General features: G+C 36.0%; 1 long non-coding RNA gene across 2 annotated transcripts in view; it reads right to left on the bottom strand.

Annotated features, from left to right (window-relative positions):
• The window catches only part of LOC307185564, a 210,821-nt gene that overhangs the window by 184,475 nt on the left and 1,262 nt on the right, over positions 1 to 25,084 (bottom strand). The window contains exon 1 of one of the 2 annotated variants that reach the window (XR_013828094.1): positions 17,728 to 18,006. The exons of the other annotated variant lie outside the window; for it this stretch is intronic. This is a non-coding gene — a long non-coding RNA (uncharacterized lncRNA). Of the gene's footprint in view, positions 1 to 17,727; positions 18,007 to 25,084 lie in introns of those variants that run through there. 2 annotated transcript variants of the gene reach the window in all.

The following is a 25,084-nucleotide window of genomic DNA, read 5'->3' as shown; positions in this document are numbered from 1 at the left end:
AAGTGTGTTTTTCATTCTTTGTCTGGTCTCAGCCAGATCATATACAGAATAAATATAGCAAAGAAAGAAAATTACTAAAAGTGATGCTTCTTTTTTATTTGTCACCTAAGAAAAGCAACAGTCTCTGGGGGTTTCTCTCTTCTCTCTCCTTGGTTGCTTCTGTCAAATTTTATAATAAAATATATCACTGAAGTGAAAAACATAGATTCTGTAAGAAAAGAAATACCTAAACTTTATGTGGTGTTCTGAGAATTACTTAGCTTGTATAATTTCTTTGACATTTAAGGAAAATAAGTACACAGAAAACGTACTCTGAGATGATTCATAATTGCACATATTTTGACTTAATTTGATTTTAGAATTTGTTCGAGGGAACTTAGTAACCAAAAGGATTCCACCAACCACAAGGAATAAAGACTTTGATCCAAAGAACATAGTGTTATTTTGTACCATTTTCTCTTCTATTCAATATATTTAGATTGCCTATTTGAACTCCTTCATTTTCCTGTATTTTCACATAATCTCTCCATTTTAGTTTCCTTTCAAAAACATTTTTGTTTCATTTTTCCTTCATTTCACATAGGGAGAATTTAGAAAAAAATCTGAAAAACCATAGGTTAGGGCTCAAAAACTTTTTTTTTTTTTTTTTTTTTTTTTTTTTGCGGTACGCGGGCCTCTCACTGTTGTGGCCCCTCCCGTTGCGGAGCACAGGCTCCGGACGTGCAGGCTTAGCGGCCATGGCTCACGGGCTCAGCCGCTCCGCGGCACGTGGGATCCTCCCACACCGGGGCACGAACCCGTGTCCCCTGCATGAGCAGGCGGACTCCCAACCACTGCGCCACCAGGGAAGCCCCAAAAACGTTCATTTTTTTAATTAAAAAAAAAAAATAGAGCATACTTCTTTAAAGGCATGACTTTGATATACAGTTGATTTTTCTGTCCTCATATAATATATGCTGGTTTATAAACTTCACCAAGTGAGAGTTCATTCCAAAACTGACCTTTAATTTTGGCATTCTGTTAGTAATCCTATGCTTAGAAAAATGAGCATTTTCCTGTTGGTTCAACTGTAGGTATTTCAATACACTATTTAGCCACATTTTTCTTTTGGAGTTTAAAAGTGCACTCAGGCCTGCCATGAAGAGTGTCATTAGTCTGAGAATGGCAGAAAGGATTCATGAAACAAAATTTAGGACACTCCAAACACATTTCACCTGTGGGCAAACTGCTGCAGAATATTTTCCTTTATAGACACACGCTGCCTTTAGTGAAAGACCATTTTAAACTGACAGTATGTATTCATTCATGTGTGTACATTTTCCCCAAAAAAACATTGAAAGAGTGATTTATTATGCTATATCTTCAGCTGTAATAAATAGCCTATAAATATTCAATTTACTTTAGGACATATTACAATTAAGGCATAAAGATAAACTAATCGGGCCAGGCACAATTCACATCCAAAAGGGAAACAAACAGAATTTGGAACCGCAGAATGCATTTTAAAGGCTTTGGCAGATTGCTTTGCATATTTTTTAAAGAATTATTATATTCATTTAATATAATTAATTATGACCATACTAAAAAGAAATAATTATCTGGTATATTGAAAGGATATCTGTAAAAGAAAGCTTTATTGATATAACAAGAAAATAATTTATTATCCAAAAATTATAGAGCAACTCATATAATTTTATACTCACAATAGCTGGAGTTTTGGTGTTCAAATTCACTGTTTTCAAAACTATTAAATAAAGATGTACCTTATGCCTTTACTATACATTAACAATATATAGTAAGTATAATAAAATTATACTACTAAGCTATTAACCTTGAAGAATGTGCCATGTACCTGCATTCCATAAAGGAGTGAAGTCTTAGCCCTTACCTACCAAAGATGAGTTTAAGACTTCTAATCCCTTAAAGATGTTCTAGAAAATGTATTATTAGGCTACCTTCTATGTGAATTCTTAGAGCAATTCCGCAGGATTTCATTGGGAGAATAAAGCCATAGTTCAGTTAAAATCCATGACTTTATGCTATTTAGGACTATGCACAAGGAAATGTAGGGGTTCTGTGAATACACGGTGTGAACACAAAAGCAGCATAGGGAATGAGTGACTAAGAGATGTACATATATAACCCACTCTGTACACTCACATATACACGTGTATCATGTTTACAATGATAAAAAATATTTTACAGTATTGGGAAACTAAAATTTAAAACGTATTTACAGGTGGAAATCATTACAAAACACATTTCTGAATGATCAGGTAGACTGCAGTGTGAAGAGAAAAACAAATGGTTGGGTTCACTTGAAACATCAACACACTTCTGAAGAACACCAGAGTGAAGTGTGTGTGTGTATGTATATGTGTGTGTGTGTGTGTGTATACTTTTTTTTAATTTTTAAAGCGTTCCAGAGGTCCTCCTTATTCAGATTTCACTACTCAGAAACTCGGTCCTAAACAGGACCTACAGGTCTCCTGTAGGAACCAGGAGACCAAGGTTCTAACTGCCATTTTACCATTATTTCACTTTGTCACTTGAAACAAATCAATTAACCTGTCTAAATCTCAGCTACCTCCTTTTTAAAGTTAGGAACTAGATTAGATGATTTCTATGGTTGCCTCAATCTCTAACAGTCTACGATGCTGATTACATTCTGGCTTGAGACCAAAACTCTTTAGTGCAAGATAAGAGGCTACTGCTTAATGACACTGTGACCTTTATAAATGATATTCCCACAAACGTAAGAGGGGCAAAAGCTTGAAGGCAGTAGGATGAAAGGCTTATTCTTCTCCAGGGAGCTACATGGTTCATCTCCTCACTTCATTCAGGGCTCTGTTGAAATATCCCCTCATTAAAAAGGCCTTTTCTGAACACCCCACGTAACCACTCACCTACTGTTCTCTTCACATTACCATTTTTCATTTTTCTTTCTAGCATCCCCGGACACCAAATATTTTACATTTTTAATATTCTCCATGTTTATAATCTCCCCACCAACATTAACTCCATGACAGCAGTTTTGTTTTATCTTACTTTAATTCATGTTAGTGCTTCCAATAGAATAGTGCCTAGTATACCAAAAGTGCTCAATGAAAGTCTGTGATTGAATGATTGATACTTTCAACAGCGAGTACTTGGACATGACTGGATCACAGAGGCGCGTTGACACTGTGTAGAAGAAAATGACACTGGAAAAGTAAGCTGGAGCATGGCTATGGAAGGGTTAGTATAACATTCTAAGGGACAGTTGTCTAATAGAACTTTCTGTGATGATGTAAATATTCTAGATTGCTGACATCCAATTCAGTAGTCACCATCAACGTGTGGCATTTAATTAATTTTACACTTAAATGTAAATAGCCACATATGGCTAGTGGCTATTGTATGGAGCTGTGTAGTTTCTAAGAAATTTGAAACTTAACTCAAAAACAACAGGAATCAATGGAAGGTTTTCCAGCAGAAAAAATAATGGGATAAGAACTATATTTTTGAAAAATGATACTGAAAGTAACATTTAGAATGAACTGGAGGAGAGAGAAACTGGAAAGCAAAATGGCCAGATAGAAACTTGGAAAAATCTGGATGTTAGGAACTGAGGAAATCAGTTTGAACAGAAGGAGAAGAAATGACTGGAAAACATCAAAGAGGCAAAATCAACAGGACGTCAGTGTTTTTAACTATGACCCCATGTTTGCAGTTATAGATGATTAGATGGATAACAATCCCACCAACAAAAGAATCCAGGTGGTGGAGAAAAACCATACTTGTGCTAAGAGACGTTCACTAAGAAAAAATCAGCTCATTTTGAATATTTTTTAAATCCAGATGCCTGCAACTCAATTATGGCCTGAAAAACATGCATCAATTTTAAAAAGAAAAATATTTGCTTGCTTTCCTATAGTTTGTCAAAAAACAAGTCCAAAGAAAGTTCCTATCCAGTTTCATATTGGCACTAAATTGAAACTGTTTCTAACATTGGATATATATGCATGTGTGTTTGTATGTGTGTGCATATACATACAGATATACACACACATACAAAATATATGTTTGTAAGCACATACATATATAGTTTGAAAAATAAATTAAGATCCAAGATGTTATCATATAATCCACTTTGTTCCTCTTTCCTGTAGAAAGGCCACGTGGGACAAGCAGTGACATTTTTTTTTAATGGAGGAATACATTTTTTAGGGTCATGTCTCAACACTGAAACCCTTTCTATCACAACACAAGGAAGACTTCTCCCATATTGGCAACTGTTTTTATATGGTTGGCAGGTTTCAATGAGTCTAAGCATGAATAAAATCTAACCACTCCACTGGATGAAGAGCTCATGAACTTCCGCTTTTAAAGATGAAGTAGAAAATAACTGTCAGATGTAAGAAAGCCAAAGAGTGATTTAATATTTCAACAACAAAGAAGGCTTGACCCTTACCTGCTCTATTAAAATCGTAATATAACAAAGTCATATAATGGGACAGTCAGAATTTAGAAGCAAATAAAGTTTCTTGGCAGACTAAGGATTTTTGCCATCTGTATCTCAAAAGCAGAAGGAAACATACATTGTGTTCAGGCTCTGTAACAAGCATATGAAAGTCAAAGGTGTATCTGTATACCCCAAGCTAAGTAAAAATGAAAAGAAATGCCTGCAGGGCTCATGTTCTGAATAAAACTGTCTATATTTTGAGAAATTCCACTCTCTATGGACTTCTAATGATTACAACAGCAGGAGATGGAGTCAAAGAGACTCAAGGCAAACTGAGAAGCATGATTTTAAGAGAAACCCCCCAACACCCAGTAGAATGATAATACAGATTTACTCAGATTTCAATCTATATCTCCTAGGAAGACATATATTTGGACAAGAGCAGCATGACAGAATATAATTCATCTGAGAGACTGACACATACTGGCCACCTTTTCTATTTTTCTTCTCCTGAAAGAGATGTGATTATAATTATAAAGCACAAAAATTATTTTAAAGAAGTATATGTAAACTAGGATTGCAAATCTAGGAACTACTAAAAATCTTCAAAATGAGAAATAATACTAAAAAATGACCATAGGTATGAGAATGTGCAGAAGATAGCTTATCACTTAGTAGGTTAATACAAGTCTGATAGATTCAATCTTATTTTGAATAATTAAATTTTCGTGAAAATTCAGTATTCTATGGATAATATTTTAACTGCTAAGAATTAAACAATAAATTGTTCATAGCCTTAGCTAGAAGGTAAATGGGAGTTAGAAAATCTCACAAGTCATCTGAAGGTATGTATTCATCTAGACATTGCATTTTCTTCAAAATTTATCAGCTCATTACTGTATTTTTATCTCTTTGTGATGAAAATATATCTTTGGCCAAAAGATCTATATTCTCACTTTTTTTCAACACTTCCTTTGCCTATCTCATAACCTTAGACATGTAGCTCCCCTCACTGGTTTGGATCTAGTACAAAAGTTTGGAATCTGAGACTGTTTTTAAAGAAATATAAATCCAATAAAACTATGAAAGTATTTTTAATATCACGAGTAATTAAGGATACTTAAGTGAAAACTATCATGGATATGACTTCACACCTATGAAATCATCAGATAACTAAAATGTCTGCTGACACCATGAGCTCTTAAACATTTGAGAGCAATGGGAACTCACACAAACTGCTGATGAGAGCTATATTGCTACAACTGCCTTGAAAAACTGTCATCATCTAATAAGCATATATCTCACATAAAACTGCAGTTATACTAGAATATACAAAAATTTCATAACAACAGCATTTGTGATAGCCAAAATATATATATATATATCACATATATGCAACAAAAGTAAAATGAATAACCAACTTGTAAAGAAAATGAACTAACTACAACCACCGTCAGTGATATATATGATTCTTATAAGTATAATATTAATGAAAGGAAGCATAACATAAGATATATAATTGTTTCATTTATATAAAACTCAAAAATATGTAAAACTGTATTATTTTACTACATGAGTACAATTTTAAAGAAAAGTGAGGAAGTGATTCCCATAAAGTCCAGATAATCCTAGTGAAGAGGGATGAGGAAATGATCATTAAAGGAAACAGTGCATGTTCAGAGTGCTGGGAATGTTCTTTGTCTCCATGCAGGTGGGGGCTACTCAGCTGATCACTTACTAATTACTAATTACATTATATATTATGTATTTCTCTGTACTTTTCTTATACTTCATAATTTTAAAAGGCTTAAAAAATTCATCCTTGACCACTGTAATTGGTTAAATAGTGGTGCCCCAAAAGATACGTCCAGCCAGAACCTCATAATGTGATCTTATTTGGAATAAAGGGTTTTGTAAATATAATTAAGATAAGGATGTTGAGATGAGATCATCCTGGATTAGGGTCCTAAGTCCAATGAGAAGAGTCTTTATAAGAGACCATAAAAGATGCAGACATAGAGTATGGACTTGAGGACATGGGGAGGGGGAAGGGGAAGCTGGGACGAAGTGAGAGAGTGGCATGGACATATATACACTACCAAACGTAAAATAGCTAGCTAGTGGGAAGCAGCCACATAGCACAGGGAGATCAGCTCGGTGCTTTGTGACCACCTAGAGGGGTGGGATAGGGAGGGTGGGAGGGAGACGCAAGAGGGAGGAGATATGGGGATATATGTATATGTATAACTGATTCACTTTGCTATAAAGGAGAAACTAACACAACATTGTAAAGCAATTATACTCCAATAAAGATGCTAAAAAGAAAAAAAGAAGATCAAACTCCAAGTTTCTAAATCTAAACATTAATATGAAGCTGGGGACCAAAAATTTTCACAAAAAAAAAAAAAAAAGAGAGAGAGACAAAAAAAGGAGAGACACAGAAACACAGGGAAGAAGGCCATCCAAAGATGTAGTTGGTAACTCGAGTTATGCTGGCAAAAGTCAAGGAAAACTGTGAGCCACCAGAAGCTGGAAAAGGCCAGAAGCCGTTAGAAGGAACCAACACCCTGATTTTGGACTTCTGGCCTCCACAACTGTGAGAGAACAAATTTTTGTTGTTTTAAGCCGCCAAGTCTGTGGTAATTTGTTAACAGCAGCCCTAGGAAACAAATATATGCACTCTGCAGACAACATTGTAGCGTGAGTCCTTTAGATTTCGGGCTGTGGAATTGGCCTTGGTTCCAATTCTGACTCAACCATTTACAAGCCTTGGACAATTCATAGTACCTTTTAAACTCAGTTTTCTCATGTGTATAATAAGAATATTATTATCAACTTGAAAACGTCACAGTAAAGGGTAAATAAAAGTAATTTAAAAAGCTCAATACTGTCATATATGCAGGGCCCACATAATTACATACATTTATACCCTCTCCTCACAATGAGCCACAAATAATGGACTGTTCTTGAGGTAAGACCATCGTATGAGGAGATGAACACATTAGATAATTGTAGTGATGCTATAAAATTAAATTCAATTAACTTGCCTTAGACTCATTTCAGGAACACCAAGCAACTGGTCCCAGCAGAGGCTTAACTCCATGAAATAAAGGGGCTTCTCTAGTCTAGTTTACACTTATTTGACCCTCTAGTGTAATAGCATGGTTCTAAAGATTAAAACTGTCAGGTGGTTTTAATCTCCACTCTGGTATTTAGCAACTCTGTGTCTCAATTTAAGTTATTTAATATTTCTGGCCTAAGTTTATTCACCTAAAAAATGAAGATGGTAATAATACCTACAGCAAATGGTTAGAGCATAGAAAAGAATTCAATTCAGCATCGACAGCATCACTTAACAAATATTAATTGGTCATCAGTCTTATCACGTCCTTCAGTTTTGACTCATCTCATTTTTTTTTTTTTTTTTTTTTTTTTTTTTTTTTTTTTTTTTTTTTTTGCGCTACGCGGGCCTCTCACTGTTGTGGCGTCTCCTGTTGCAGAGCACAGGCTCCGGACGCGCAGGCTCAGCGGCCATGGCTCACGGGCCCAGCTGCTCCGCGGCATGTGGGATCTTCCCGTGTCCCCTGTATCGGCAGGAGGACTCTCAACCACTGCGCCACCAGGGAAGCCCTGACTCACTTCTTTCCTTTCTTCTTTTTTTTTTTTTTTGGCTGCCATCTTGGGTCTTCATTACGGCAAGCAGGGACCCCTCTTCGTTGCGGTGCACAGGCTTCTTACTGCGGTGGCTTTCTCTTGCTGAGGAGCACAGGTTTTAGGCATGTGGGCTCAGTAGTTGTGGCTCGTGGTCTCATAGAGCACAGGCTCAGTAGTTGTGGGGCATGGACTTAGTTGCTCCGTGGCATGTTGGATCTTCCCGGACCAGGAACCCGTGTCCCCTGCATTGGCAGGCGGATTCTTAACCACTGTGCCACCAGGGAAGTCCCAACTCACCTCTTTCTGAATTTACTTTACTGTCCTATCCCACAAAACCTAAACTTTGCGCCTACTGTCCTATCGCTCTCACCTTTCATCCAGGCTTCTTGAAGGATTTGTCTCTGTTTCTCTTTAGCGCCTCACCTACCATTCATTGCTCAATCCACAAAAATCTGATTAAAAATAGGTTTTTAATATACATGCTGTGATTCACACATATCCATATTTCCAAATGCAATCTATATGCCAGTGACTTAATTTAGGACTCTGAGATGCATACTCCAGCCGCCATTCCCTTATTTTTATTTAAATATAGAAAGCCAATTTTTAGCCTGCCACATAACCACACAGAATAAAAGACCACATTGGCAGGGCTTCCTGGGAGCTTGATGAGATACGACTAAATTGTGGTGAAAGAGATGTAGACAGAATGGGTTGGAGGTTGACTAAGTCTCTTTCAAATGGAGGAGCTATGCGATCTTCCTCTCTTCCTCCACAGACACCACTGTGACGAAGCATCTACATCCGAAATTTTGGATCCTGTGGGAGGAATGCCACACCCTGGGATGGCAGAGTGGAGATCTCAATGACATTTTAGGGCTCATTTCAGCCTAAGGTGCCTTCCACCATGCTCTTCCACATAAGTGAAATAAATTTCTTATTTAAGCACCTGTGATATGGGAGTATTGCTGTTCTGTGTAGATAAGCTAATCCAGTTGATTCTATATACTTAGACCAAACCTCTGTGATGAGCTCCAGTCCTTTATTTCAGGTTACTATTTAATATTTCAAAAGAGCCTCAAGGTTAATGTATTTAAAACCAAATTCAACATTTGTCTCCTCCAAACTTCTTTCTTATATTTTATATCTCAATTAACCATGCCAAGATCTGCCTAATTCAAAGTCTGCATAGTCAAAGGGGAATTCCCCAGCCCATTTGTCTGCAAGAGATTAGAAGACTCTGCTCTATGAAAATTAGCCCAGGATAGATGATCTCTAGACACTGATATTTAAGAATCCCCAATTAAATGACTCTCCTTAATGTGAGGGAAGTACTCCATTCTCATGCTGACCTTTGCACACTGAGCATCCAGTCAACCCTTTTATTCTGAGCATGAAATCAACATTGTGAATGGATGGAGACTTCCCTGGTGGTCCAGTGGTAAAGAATCCGCCTTAACAATGCAGGGAACACAGGTTCCATCTCTGGTTAGCGAATTAAGATCCCACATGGCACGGGGCAACTAAGACCGCACGCCACAACTATGGAGCCTGTGCACCTCAACAAGAGAAAACCCGCAGTCCACAACTAGCGAGAAGCCCATGCGGCAACAAAGAGCCCACGTGCCACAACTAAAGACCTGACGCAGCCAAAAATAAAAATAAATAAATAAAAGTCTTAAAAAAAAAAAAAACCTAAATGGATGAGCATCACAGATAAAATATCCCTCTCAAAGAAAAAGAGTGAACAAAATCAATAAACAGAAATCAAAGAGAAAAGCAAAGGGGATCTGGGGACAATGGATGATGATGAAAGAAAGTTCTCGATTGACAGCCATTGCAGAATGGAATAAGAAGCTGACAGTTTAAAAAAAAACACCTAGATTTCAATGTGTTCGTACTAAGAGAATGTTATAGCACTTCTGGAGAATTTGGAGTGATAGGGATGTACAAATTAAACACATAATAAAACCAGTGATTAACTCCAGATAAAAAGAGTTGCATAAGAAAGCAATTATATTCATAGTACACAGCATTTAGCTGAGATAGAAACGAACTTACTTACTCATAATAATGTAACAACTGAATAATGTTTTAACCAAAAGTTATGATAAAACTCTAATGAAATAATGGAGGTGGAGGATATGTGTTTTTATAGGTATGAGCAGATTGTTAAAGAAGCTTCTACTCTGGGACATTAATGGATACATATAGTGTAAAACCGAGAAGTCAAGAAATAGAAATATCAATAAGCCATTTAGATATATAAGGACAAATACCAAAAGAAAGAGCTTCCAAAGTTCAGATACTTGCCCCTGACGATTGGGTATCTTGGGCAGGGAGAGTCGGAGCAGAAGAGCTCAATTTTTTGCACATTGTTCTATTTGGTTAAGATATATGCTAATTTATTACACTGAAAATATTAAATTAAAAAACAGTTATTTTTAAGAAACTGTAGTAACTTGAAATATGTTATCTAAAACAGACAACTATTTCTTAGGAAGATAAATGCTATAATTAATAAGTGAGCTGAAACTGTCATCTCAAAGTGATTGAAAAATAATGCTTTGAACATTTTCAACTATTTTTAAAACTTTGAAAACTGCTTGATCTCTAAGTGCGTATACTTTTCCTATCTCATTTTTTATGCTATTTATTTGTTTGGCATGCCTTTTTCCACTGTGTCAAAAAAGTTCAATGTTAGACTCACATTTTCAGAAATTCTAAATTAATCAAGTGTGAATTAATTTATGATAGATGCTAGACAGCAAAATTCCAAATGCTGCTATAAATTCTGCCTTTGAAACAATCACAACTGTAAAGTAGCAAAACTGAAAATAATCTCCATAAAAGTCCAATATTTTAAAACATAAAACAATCACTATTAAGACAAAAAAAAAGTCTTCACTATCTATCTGAGGTTGAGGTAGGAAACACATAAACAAAACGTTCCCTCACTCTATCACTTATGCATTATCAAGAGACTTCAATTCTGCAATTTATATACCCCCAGTTGTGTGTTAATTTTACAAAGTTACTCTGGTTTTTACGAAAGTGAAAGGGAAATGAAAACCTTTCCGGGACTGGCCTAGTATAATACATTTGTAAAGGTGAAACCTTAAAGTGAAATGGAATGGGGCACAGGAAATCAAATGAGTTTAAGGATTTAACTATAATCAGGGAATAAAAGGTTATTCATTTCTGCAAAACTCAAAGCAGTCTCTGACGAGTCTAATTAATGAATAAAATTCTTGTTTCTTTTACAATAGACCTTTAAACTATTTCTACTCAGCAGTCTCAAAATGATTTCACTAGGAGGTACGGGAGTTATTGAGCTGAAATGGCAGCTGTTGTTTTTCTCAGTTTCCTTTATTCCATAAACGGATTGGTAACTTACTTTTGGCTTCAAAACACTTCTCCACCGGCAACTCCCCTCTGCTTTGTCTCTCCCCAAAAAGTTTAATCTAATTTAGAGTATTCAAAGGGGAAAGAATTAAGTTCCTTTCTAAAAGTAATTAAAAGCATGATGCCTTTTATTCACTTGCTTTTAAATTAGGACTGCCCTTTCAAAGAAATATTAAGCTGAAACAGATAAAGTTCATCTTAGTAAATACTACAGTCATCTAGGGCAGGAAGGATCTATTTGTAAGCCAAGCTCTCCATACCTGTGGTTTAGCAATATCCACACGGAAAGAAGATTAAGCAGCTCTCAAACTGCATTTGAACTATTCAATAGATGTCAGCATATTAAATTCCTTACTCTTAAAGATCAACGAGATATATTTTCATATTTGAATACCTTCTTATCATAAAATACATTCAATGCCTTGCTGGTAACAAAACAGGATTGATATTGATCCTAGATTTGACCACAGATTTATAGTCTTCAATAAAATATTACTTAGGAGAAAATATATAGTCTGGAATTTTTTAGTGAGTCATTTTGGAGAACAGAACTAAACCAAATAAGTGAGGAGAAATGTAAAAAGTGGAAAATGCTCTGAGTCAATTAACTAAGGGCAAGCTCCCTCAGACTTTTCACAACTAAAGATTCCTCTGAGGATACAAGTAGGCTAATTAAATAGGTACCTTTGTGCTTCTTAATTACTTTAATTTCTCCCAGAAAGGTATTATATGAAATTTCACAATCATCCTATAGAAGCCACAATATAAAACTGAAGAAACTAAAACATTCCAACTCTATGGGATGAAATTTAGTTAGAAATTAGACATCCACAGATAAGTATGTATAAAATAATTCTATATATGTTGTACAAAAGTAGAACTCATTGCATACAGGTGGAAGAATGATTTATACATCATTCTTTGAATGTTTAGAAGGATTAGATAATTAATTGCATTGCAACTCTATAAAGCATAAGAAATTCTTTACAGAAAGAAAACAGGTTTGCCGCAAGTCAGTAAGATAATATATACATGGAACAATTACATACATAGATTGAGTAAAATCTGTAATGATATAATTTATCCATCCATGTCTAAAAATAAAATCATCCATTCAAAGTAATTTTCTTTATAAAAGAACTTTAAAAACTTTACAAACTACTTGAATACATAAATGTGAACAATTATTATCAATAATGTAATTTGTTTTTAACTTCACATAAAGGACCACTGTGTTGAAATAATTCTGCAATGTATTAAAATGCCTCTGCCCTATTAAGAGGAATAAAAGCAACAGCATGTAACATTTTCTCTCTGTCATCATTATGACTGTCACATGCGTAGCACCTAATTGAATTAATCCAGTTTCTGTTTCTCTGCTTCCAAACCTAGTGACACTACTGTGTCTTCACTATCATCCACCTCTCCTTTCCTAATCTATATACAGCTATAACCTAGAAAGAACTAGTGGTTCTCAAGTTGCATACTGTGGCTAGCAATACCGCAGTCCCGCCTTTCACGTGAAAACATTTTTATCCAGATCTCTATAAGTACTTAGCACAATGCCCCAAACATAAAGGAGTTCATTTCATACTTTTCTTAATGAGTAAATAAATGTGTGAAGTTAGTAAGCAAAGAAATAAGCCTGGCAGATAGATAGGCATACTGGTAAAAATCAAACAACGCAATTTTAGCAGGAGAAAATCATCCAGAGCACTACAAGAGTGAGCATTTTGCACTTACAGGTTTTGCAAGGACAGAGGACATTACTTGTTCTAAGACCACTCTTCGTCCAACTATATAACAATGCGTTGAGAGAAACCCTATAAAGTGTGTACAGCCAGCACACCTATACTATTAGCAGACAGCACATTCTAGAAGAGTCCATCATACTGACATTTAGCATGTTTAAGCACTTTCATTACAACTTGAAGGCAAGTCCTATTTTTGCAAAGGTCAATGGAGGTAGGCTCTTAGAGCAGTCAAATTTGACAAAGTTGTTTATCATCGGTTTCCCCGTGAAACGTACTTGCTCAAATAACAGCCACTAGATATTTCTTTGCTTTAATTTCTTTATTGTTATAATTGTTTAACTATTCCCCATGGAAGACAGGGGTTTTACTGAGGCAACCAAGAAATTCCTCTAAAGTCTCCTGCTGGGGACTTAATATCCTAAATCCAAGTTTTGCTTCCACCAACATATCTGCTTAAATACTGCCTTATGTTTCCGGTGGGGAAAAAGAAAAAGCAACTATCAAAAAACTGAAACCAACTCGACATCCCATGTAGACATACCTTTACTTTAAAAACCTTCTTGTCATTAAATGACAGAGTTGTTTTAATGGTTCTCCCACTAATTCAGTGTTAGAGGCAAATTGCCTAGTGGGAAAACATTCCGTTTAGCAGCTAATGAGAAATCTACTTTAAAGTAACTCCTGAAGGAAACCTTAAAAAAGAACATGTAAAGTTGTGCTTGTTTTCTCTTCTCATGGCGAAACAAACATGGGTGCTTACTAATAACCCACTCTACTTCATGTCGGAGTTCTGTTACTCTCACAGATTTGAGGGGACAAAAGTCCTTAATTTTAAATTAAGAGATCCTGTTAAACCGTTCTACTTTTCCTATTCTCCATGGAACTTTTCACCTTCTAAGATACTAGACTGTTTATTTATTTATTACACACACACACACATACACACAGGAAGTTGAGAACATCTGTATATTTTATTCATAATGTACCCAAGCACTAAATACTAAGGCACATGGGCAGGTGCTCCATATGTAATTCTTGAATGAATAAATGAATTAATCAATCAACCAAAAGTTCTTGCCATTTTTCATTTCAGATTCAAGTTACATGGAGCATTACACATTATTAGCTTCTGGAGGGCCCTATAGTTAATAAATGTGAGTTCATAAAAGTAAAAAGGTCTAGGGCTTCCCTGGTGGCGCAGTAGTTGAGAGTCCGCCTGCCGATGCAGGGGACACAGGTTCGTGCCCCGGTCTGGGAAGATCCCACATGCCGCGGAGCGGCTGGGCCCGTGAGCCATGGCTGCTGAGCCTGCGCATCCGGAGCCTGTGCTCCGCAACGGGAGAGGCCACAACAGTGAGAGGCCCGCGTACCGCAAAAAAAAAAAAAAAAGGTAAAAACGTCTAAAATCTAGATTATAATATAGGTCTATGCAAGCACAACCTAAAGAAATGATCATTTTTTTCTCTTAGGCCCTAGCCAAATATGCAAAATAAGTCAGCTGTACTTATATTGCAATACCCACATCTTGAAGATATTTATTTTTTATTAAACCTAAGCAACAATAGTGGGAAGGATTGAGATCTCAACCAATATATTCTTAAAAACATTTTAGGAAGACATATCCAGTGGGATTAGGTTAGCTCTAAGCATATTTGTTTCAGGTTAAAGGATAATCATACTTAACTTGCTATTTCACTCAGAAGCTATCCAGGAGAGTAAATTATTCAAAAATAGAGAGGATAAAACCTGGGGCCCACTGCATTTGTTCAACCCAAATAGGAGACCTTGGGTTAGTCTCCTACTTTAGCAGATTTTCATGGCTTCACTTTATTTTAAAGATGAACTTAGCTCAATACATTTAGCCAAAGTCTCCTTGGGTTCCTAAAGGTTTATTCCTGTTTTAAAGTCCAAATGCCTAACAGCGTTCAGACTTCCGAATGCTGGAGAACTTATATCTCATCAAAAAACAATAAATTTCCTTGGAAAGCACTTTAAAAAACATTCAAGCTTAGAGAATTTATCTTATTGACCTAGGAAAAGGCAGGGAAAAAAAATCTGAAGAAATAGTTTCTATCTGAATTTCTTTTTCTGCTTATTTCGTATTAGAATTAATCATGCTTATATATCAGCTTGAGAGAACCAAATGATCCTAAAACAACTGGCCAGCAGTAATGTGAGGATCTGCAAGCAAGCACATCTATTTGAAAATGATAAGCTACATATGGACCAATAATTGCAAAGTAACTGAGTGCATTAAGATGAATAAACAAATTATGATGGCAAAGAGGACAAAGGCAACAAACAAATAAATACGGGAGAGGGGCTTCCCTGGTGGCGCAGTGGTTGAGAGTCCGCCTGCCGATGCAGGGGACGCGGGTTCGTGCCCCGGTCCAGGAAGATCCCACATTGCCGCGGAGCAGCTAGGCCCGTGAGCCATGGCCGCTGAGCCTGCGCGTCCGGAGCCTGTGCTCCGCAACGGGAGAGGCCACAACAGTGAGAGGCCCACGTACCGCAAAAAAAAAAAAAAGAAAAGAAAAGAAATACGGGAGGAAACATAAATAGAAAGTTAGGACTGCTTACTTATCCATGGTAGTAACGTGTAATGTCAGCACTACACTGATGATTACTGACTTGTCTCTGGGTCAGTGTCTGAATCTACTCAACTCTCAATTTTCTCCTCTATACCTGAAGAATCTGGATTAGATAAAAGGATTTTAGTTTAAAAGGGAAAGGGGTGTGGTATTTTACAAAGTTCAATAAGTAAAACAAAACAGGAAAACTTTCTTGCTTCTTGGGCTCTCACTTCCAATTGTCTGTGGGTAACGGTCAGGAAACCCTGGATGCACCTTGTGAATGTCTCTGGAAGGAATGGTTTCAATGTACTGCTGTAATGCCTAACTTTCTTATTCTCCACGAGATGCCACAGTATGGCTATCGATCATCAATTTAACGTTTATTGTTTTGCTACTTCATTCATAATTGTATTATTGCTCTCATGAATATAATGCATTTAGAGTAGATAGCAGGCATAAAGAATAGCAATTTTGTACTTAACATTCTCAGAGATAGCTATCAGACCTCAGGACATTAAATCAAGAAGGTATTGCATTTTTACCACTTAGCAGTCAAATCATATTTGCCTGTAACTTTTAAAACAGAAAATGTAAAGAGACAGAATAAAAATTTCTCTGTCTTTGGTTTGAGATATAATTCTAAAAATCCTTTCAGCTTTAAAATTCTGATTTTAACATTAAATCAACTGGTCAGTGAATACTCTTTCTAATGTATCTTTATTTAATAACATTAAAAAGAAACAAACTTTTAACAATGTTTCAGAATAAACCTGTTACTTAAAATACTTCACAAGAGCCCTCTCTTACCTAAGGGAGTTTATTTGATGTTCTTATATTCACAACAAAAAGGAAGGAGTAGTTTAAAATGGGGCTAAAATGACAAAAAGCTTAAATATAAAATTGTTAACCAATTGAAATATCTTCTATACACTTGCAATAAAACATGGAATTTAGCTGTGTATACTGCCACCTATAATTCACTGAAATATAACACATTCTTCTCAGATAGAAGGAAACGCACAGATGTTCCTGAACACAATAAAAATTCTACAGGGACTGTGTAACCATCAGCAATTTAATACAACAGCACCATATTAAAATGATGTCCTTAAATGCCATAGCCTTTATTTTTTCCTTTATCCATTTTATTCATAATTATTAAAGTTGAAATAAAACTCTAACAACAATAACATTTCTGCCTTTACATCTAAAGCTCATCTTCATATGTGGGCAAAATTTAAGAGCACAGAAATAAATAGAGGAGTTCTTGTTACAGTCTCTGATCTACGAATTAGAACTCATGTTCCCATGCAGAAGGAAATGATGTTTTTTAAAGGGGCATTCATTTTAAAATTGTAAATAAATTTTCTCATCTCAACAGAGCTTATTTCAGATGTGCTTTTAAAAAAGAATCAGGATAACGAATAATAGATTTTAAAAATAAATCACATGTTCTAGGTTGATATGTACTCACTTTCTACCTTTCTGAGATAAACACAATCTTAAGAAATACAGTGATCAAATAAGGAACAATATACTAAAACATAAATTAGAAGCAAACAACTTTTAGAAAAATCCTAATGTGAACTTCAGTAAGAAACAACCATAAAACAACCAGTAACTTAGTTGTTTTTTTTTCCCAATCAGAAGAGATTGTCAAAACTATCTATGCATGTTAGAAACACATCAGCATTCCAAAAGGACTCTCCACTTGGAATCTGAAAAACAGGTCTCACTATTTAAGGACTCACCAACTGAAAGAAGCCTCTTCCTAGAGTTTCTAGAACCTCAATACCGAAAATTAGAATTATTTTTTTATCCTGCTAGTGAAGAATATACAGAAAACCTAACAATCCTAATTCCCCCTCTTCCCACACCAATGTCAAAAGGGACTCACCTTGCAGTAACATAAACGCCCAAAACTTTCAAGCCTGCATTTCCCCTTCTAGACTCTCCATCTGTTGCCACCATCAGCAGTTTCAGTTGACGGATGCTACCTATAGGAGTAGGTCCCGAGTACACTCCACTTGACGAGCTTCCCATTTCTGCTGTCCCTCAGATATTTGTTAGGGGATTTTTTTTTTTTTTTTTTTTCCTGCTTTCTGGAGTAGCCCTGAACACCACAACGTTAAGTTCTTTTAAGAAACCTATCTGGATGGGTGTAAATATTCGACATGTGAACGTATCTTAAATGGAAAAGGAAGTTATGAAAAGAATAGCCTCACCAACGTGCCCTCAGGAAAATAGAACATAAGTACTGAGAGACTGATTTCCCATAAATGCCTGATTTGCATAAGACGGAAACATCTCCTGGCCAATGAACAGCCGCCATCAATCCCCCTCCATCCTCAAGCCAATGAATTTACAGCTTGGACTCTGGCTGGACTCCAGCTCTTTGCGCTCCTTGCTCGTAAATGCGTCCCGCTTCAGACCCTTAACAGACATCCCTGTAGGTTGCTGCGGTTTGTGTTTGCCAATTGTAGTCCTTTGCTATTCCCAAATGAACTCAATTCCTGGTAATTCAAGCTTGCCTCAGTTTACCTCTTTATTTAGGCTGCCAAATACTATTACAGATCTAGTTATGCCATGGTTTTATACTTTGAGTTAATGCTCAAATCCATCTGGAGTTCATTTTTGCGTATTGTATAAGATGAAAAACTTTAACCTTTCCTTTCACAACAGACATGGAACTTTTCCACTGTAAATCAAGCAAACATATAGTATCTTTCAACTTTGATCTATCCTGTTTCACTGATATGTTAATATATTTTCTTATACGAAAAACATGGTTTTAACTACTGTGCTCTTTTTTTTCTTACGTGTGTGAACCTGTGTGTGTACCTTATATTTATACTTAAACCCTTTCATTCTGGTCAACTAATCCCGGTTTTATTCGCCTGTGAAAAACCTCTCAGATTACTCTTAATCCTGAATGTATAAAATAATTACTAGCCGAATTACAGAATTACTTCTAAACTCCATAATATCTAAACCACAAACAATACAGGTCTGTTAGTTATGAAAAAGGAAGCTGGGGGTAAGAAAAGAAAAATATATGTATACTATGGTGATCAACAGTCCTTTTTTGGAACTGACATTCCTTCATTTCAGGAAAACTGAAGAACAGAGAAACTAGAAGCAAGATGGTGTCCCCGGCTTTGCCTGGTGTCACAGTGGTTGAGAATCCGCCTGCCAATGCAGGAGACATGGGTTCGAGCCCTGGTCCTGGAAGATCCCACATTCCGCGGAGCAACTAAGCCTGTGCGCCACAACTACTGAGCCTGTGCTCTATGAGACTGTGAGCCACAACTACTGAGCCTGTGTGCCACAACTACTGAAGCCCATGAACCTAGAGCCCGAGCTCTGAAGTAACAAAAGCCACCACAATGAGAAGCCCGTGCACCGCAACTAAGAGTAGCCTCCACTCGCCACAACTAGAGAAAGCCCGCACGCAGCAACGAAGACCTAACACAGCCAAAAATAAATTAATTAATTAATTAATTTAAAAAAATAAAGTGTCCAGTCTGGCTGAAAATTCAGGACATTGCTTTGAATATATCAAGTCAGTCAACGTTTCTTTTTAACTTAACCCTGAAACACTTCTAAATTATATCTCCTGATTCTACCTAAGGCAGCAAATGCCCTCCCATATCAACCATATTTACTTTTAACATCTAACATTCTAATCGCAGAAGACTCCTTCTTAGCTTGTCATTCTGACCTTATAAAAGGAATAAAACAATTCAGAATACTGGCCATTGTACTTACTCTGGTCATAGTTATACAGTCAACGTAGTATATATGAAATAAGATGAAAACTAGAAAACAAAGAACATTATAATATGATACATCACTTTTGAATAGTAGCAGTTCAGCGAGAGAAGGAATGCATTTCATGAGTTGTAAGTGAGAGATCAAGTGTTTTGAACACACTTGTAATGTACAGTGGATTTTCCATTTTAAGTAAGGTTTCTTTGAAATAACCAACTTAAAAGACCTTTCTCAAATACAGATTATTAAAAGTATAGCCTTTGGAATTGAGTATAATATCTTAGACATATTTTTAAGATGAATAATAGTGGAAAGTTAAAAAGTCAAGCATTCATTCATTTAGTCAGCACGTCTTTATTAAGCATTGATTACGCAGCCCACAAATCTATCAAAAGTGTGACTGTTCACCTGAATGTTTGTTAGGTTCCTTGGGCTTAAGCAATACTTCTCTCCCTTATTCTGCCCAGCAGAATGAAAATATGTTCTTGTTATATTAGATACTTGGTTAGGTAGTCTAATCAGACAAGATTCTAAAAATATTTTGAGAAAAGCAGCTATCATCACTTCACCATTAAATTAGAAGCAGCAGCCAGGATTCTCAAATATATATGCTAATGAACAAGCAATGATATTAGGTTTTATCATAATTCTAAGGCTGAGCATTGGCCGTTAGCCCAATCCCTACCAAAAGTATTACTCAGGTGTGAATGCTAAATGAGGATCTCACCCATCTCTGCTGACCTTAAATCTGACCAAGTTCTTGCGGGTGACAATGGGGAGCAGTAAATCCAATGAAACAAAATTGAAGCCGCCTGGCATCATAGATTCAAGTAACTAGGTCCGAAGTCAGGATATTGGCCTGTAATTGAAAAGCTTAATTTGCTGTTCTTACGATCTCCATAGAAAAGCTTGTTGCTATCACTGTTTTCACTTCTTTACTGTGCCAGTTCCTTTAACCTGCTTCAGATATTTCTTTCTGCTAATCTGTAGTACTATTGCCCTTAAAATCATTAACACAAACTGTCCTCTTCTGGAAATCTTTGCTTAACTAAATGTTTTTATTCTAGTCTTTTCTTTACTCCCCATGCACTCAGCATTCATAGTCATTATATGTTTAAATGTATTTTCCATGCTGTTTAATGAAGTTATTAAAACATTTTTATGCATATTCTTTATTTATCAAATTGAGGATGAATTCTGGAGAAATATATCCATGATTTCCCTTGTTTTCCATTCTTTCAGTATCCCTACAGCTGTGCTCCTATCACACAAGCACCAATGCATGTTTTTGTTTCTAAAAGTATAAGAAGCTACCAAGGAGAATACTAATAACGGCAATGCTAGACAGAAATATAGCAAAGAGGAGAATGCTGAAGAGAAAGTCAAATACATTTGAGGCTTGAGGCTCAGAACTGGTCATTCTAATAAATTCATTCTACTTTAAGTGATTTTCACCAATTCGCTTTTAATTTTGAGAATTTTAGTACTCATCAGCATGAAGACAGTAGTAGGTATTAAGACTCTACGTCAAGGAATTGGAGGAAAAATCATGAATATGTCAAATAAGAGTCCTTTAATCCTAAAATGTTGATAAATATAGAAATAAAAAAACGGTATTTTACAATGAAACACCATGTTTATATCAAAATGATTTTATAAATCTACACATAAGTTTTATCATATAAATTAAAACTTACAGAAAATTTAAACTTACCTAGAAGAAAATAAAAGTGTTAAAGCAACATGATTATGAAGAAAAGCCCATTGACTTTTATGTTTTGATGCTTAATTAAAATTTAGTTAGATTGGTCTTCTTCATTTATTATTTGCATTCTCTTTAAAATTATAATCTGCAAAATAAGGACAATGTAAAGTTGTCCTCAAAGTAAATACTTTAGTTTGGGTTTCATGAAGATAATAAAACCACCGGGAAAATCAATACTAATTATTCTCAATAAATATCTTAGTTAAGGACTATCTCATTCAAAAAAATCTTGCTATGATAATAGTTAATATTTATTGAAAGTCTACTATGGGCTGAGAATTTTACATATATCATTTCAGTTTAAGCCTCACAATGACTCAACAAGGTAAATATATCATCATATTCTAACAGATGTTTAGAGTGTTTAACACACTTTGACAGTGTTTCAAAGGAGTTAAGTAATTTGGCCGAGTTCAAATATTTGGAGAAGCAGGGATTTGAGCCCAATTTGCTTTAATTCTTCATAATTTAATGTATCATCAACTGCCACAGTTGGGTGCCTTCAGAAATTAGTCAGATATAGAACCTACCTTACAGGGCCTACATTACACATATTCTGAATAATGGGCACACTTCTAGAAGAAATATGATATTTCTCTTCTGTCAGTACTTATTACCAAAACCATAATACATATTTTACTTACAGTAAGTAGATAACATTCCATAATCATCTTGGCCTCTCCCATTGCGGAGCACAGGCTCCGGACGTGCAGGCTCAGTGGCCATGGCTCACGGGCCTAGCCGCTCCACGGCATGTGGGATCTTCCAGGACCGGGGCACGAACCCATGTCCCCCGCATCGGCAGGCGGACTCTCAACCACTGCGCCACCAGGGGAGCCCTGAACTCCATCTTTAATCTCTAAATTAATTCATTTTTTGTTTTACCTCCTAAGTAAGTTCAATCAGATAGACTAGGAAAACATCACAGTGTAGTAAAACGAGACTCAACCTGAGCATCAAAAGGCCCAGATCCGCATTTTGTATTAATTTGGTGAGATATTTAAATTCTGAACATCCTAGTATCCTTACCTATAATGTTGGGATGATATTACCTGTAGACATGCGGGGAAATACCACAACTTATCTAAGAATGCTTGGCATATACTAGCTGTTTAAAAACCAGGCGTCACTTTCACCTAAAAAACCCCGAGAAACTGCAATCAAATAAAGCATTTTACAGTATAGCATTGCAAGTCTACTTAAATAAGACATCACAGAAATCAAGTTTCCTATACAGTTATGGTAACTAGCCAAACTGAGAGAGATACCTGTTTTAATTGAAGTATCTGCTTTACTATTTGTTCTGTTTACTATTGTAATTCTAATTACTAATGTAATTCTCACTCTACGTTTCATGTTCTTTCCATGGTGCCTGTCTCCAATAACGTTTTTCAAACCCTTCAGAAAATAATGCTATAACTTGTAACCCTAATCACGATTTGAGTAATCTCATTCTGTATTCATAAAATCAAGGGGCTTCCCCTTAAGAAAACAATTTATACTTTCCAGACAAACACTAGTATTGTGTTGACTGTATCACTGTCAAATAAGAAGCAAACTCCCTGGGGAAGAAAAAAGAGAGATTTCTAGACATCTTTTCTCTTACTCATATAAACTTAATCAGGGCTTGCAATTAATTTTTGAAATTGTTCTATATCGACCTTAATGTTTAAAGCTTCATTTCTACCTCTGGGCCCCATCAGTAAAACCCATACATCATCCCTGTTAGCAAAGCAGCTGGCTTTTTAAATGTGATGTCTTGTAGTTCTTATTTACAATCCTAATCACATCATTGATTTCAGTAATCTTCAGTAAGAGTAATTATTAATGCTGTCAAAAGCAGAGGCTGGGATTCAATTTTTTCTTTTTTTTTTTTTAATAAACCTGTATCATTAAGATTAAGCCTAATAATGTGACTCTAGAGGCCTCTGCGTAATTAGAAGTTTCCTCTGGTTGAGTATGTAATACAGTAAGGACAATGTCTTCACTTAAAATTCTAAAATATTTAGTTATATAAGCCACAAATGATTAAATAAAAATGCTAGGAGCAGTCACTCATCATAACACAGAAGTAACTAATTTTTTTTTTCAGAGAGGCACCACACAAAATTTTACCTGATTGAGTATTTTTCTGTAATTTAAGACAGCCATAGATCTATTTTGTCTACTAATGCCAAAATACTAAGGCACGTGACATTTTTACTCACTCAGGTGTGTCTTTAACACACTAAGGAATTAAACAATGTTCTAAAAAAAAAAAGACAGGATAAACCAATATGAAGAGGATAAGAGACATTTTGGAGAAATCAGATATTTCACTATCCAAAGCAATTTTTAAGAAAAGGATAAGATGAGGTAATGCATTTTGATTTTCAGAAAAAGAGGTCATGATGTAATAAAGATTGTCATTCCGTATCAGATCTCTTTATTTACATTTTGAAAGAAGGTGTGGAACAAAACATAAGTTTCCAAAGGACTACCTATTTGTCACTAAAAGACACAATACGTGAGGGAGCCGACAAGAATGTTACTGTGTCAATGTTGATCACCCACCCCACACTCAGGAAACATATATGTATTTGGAACCAGTATCAAACACCGTTGTCTAATTTAAAAATACTCCTGGACTTCTTACTGATCAATATCTCTTATAGAAAGGATAAGAGTATAGAGCATCTGAACTGAAACAGTATTATTAGAAAATGATATCGTGAGCATTTAGGATGTATAATTCATGTTGCTTTCATTTGCTCAGACCACTGTAAAAATCCATAAATCATTTTCTTGTTCATGTATTGCTTAAGTGCAATTTGTCATTTTGCATTAAAGGGCTGCTTCAGCTCATCAGTGCTTTTAATTCACTGTAGAGTTTAACAAAACGCTGGCCCTGTCTGATAACCGAAAAGACACTGAAATGTGAAGCCACACCAATATTAACAAGGTTAAACAAAATGGAGAAGAACGGTTCTACTTCAAATATCAAGTAACACTTAAGAGCTGGTATTCTCAGCCCGCGAAACTGGGTTGGTTTGTTCTGTTGGGTCCAAAGGATTAGAACACAGTAACAAAAGAGTTACCTGAATGCTTACAATAGCATGTATATGCTATAAATCTTTTCCAGAAACTCTAGTCAACACTCACTCTACTGTAGATGAACAAGAACGACCAGTGTGGCATTGGCTGTGAAGCCTTGCCTTCCCACCTCTTAAGTTAGGTTACATTACTACAAATAAACTGATTTCATGGTTACCCATTCGAGATGCTATACACTCCAGGTACTTTGCATTTCCTCTCTGCACTGTGCTTGCTGGGAATGACAAGTGCCAGGAACCACTCAGCTCAACCCTGGCAAGGGGCCTGGCATTTGAAAGACTCCTTATTGACAATTTAAATATTTTTTCTTCCATTTCTTAAAAAAAACTTTTTTTTCTCTCAAAGCCCTGGGCACACTGCAATAATAAGAGGATTTAGAAACAAATTGCTTTCAAGTCAAATTAAATCACTGCAAACACTCATTCATCCAAACGCTGGTTAACAAACTTGTTTCCCTCCCGCCTTCTACAGAAAAGGGTAGGGAAGAAAGCAGCCCGGTTAGCTGCTTTCGAAGTTTGTAACTCTGTACATAAAACGCGACGGTGAGATCCTTAGCGCCCCCCTCCCCATTCGGCTGCCCTTAGAGGACAATGAAGTAGACGAGGGTGCATAATCACTCACACAC

This window comes from Stenella coeruleoalba (assembly GCF_951394435.1).
Source record: "Stenella coeruleoalba genome assembly, chromosome: 4".
Classification (NCBI taxonomy): Eukaryota; Metazoa; Chordata; class Mammalia; order Artiodactyla; family Delphinidae; genus Stenella; species Stenella coeruleoalba.
The sequence above is the reverse complement of the archived record's forward strand: the minus strand, read 5'-3'. Positions and strand labels throughout refer to the sequence as shown.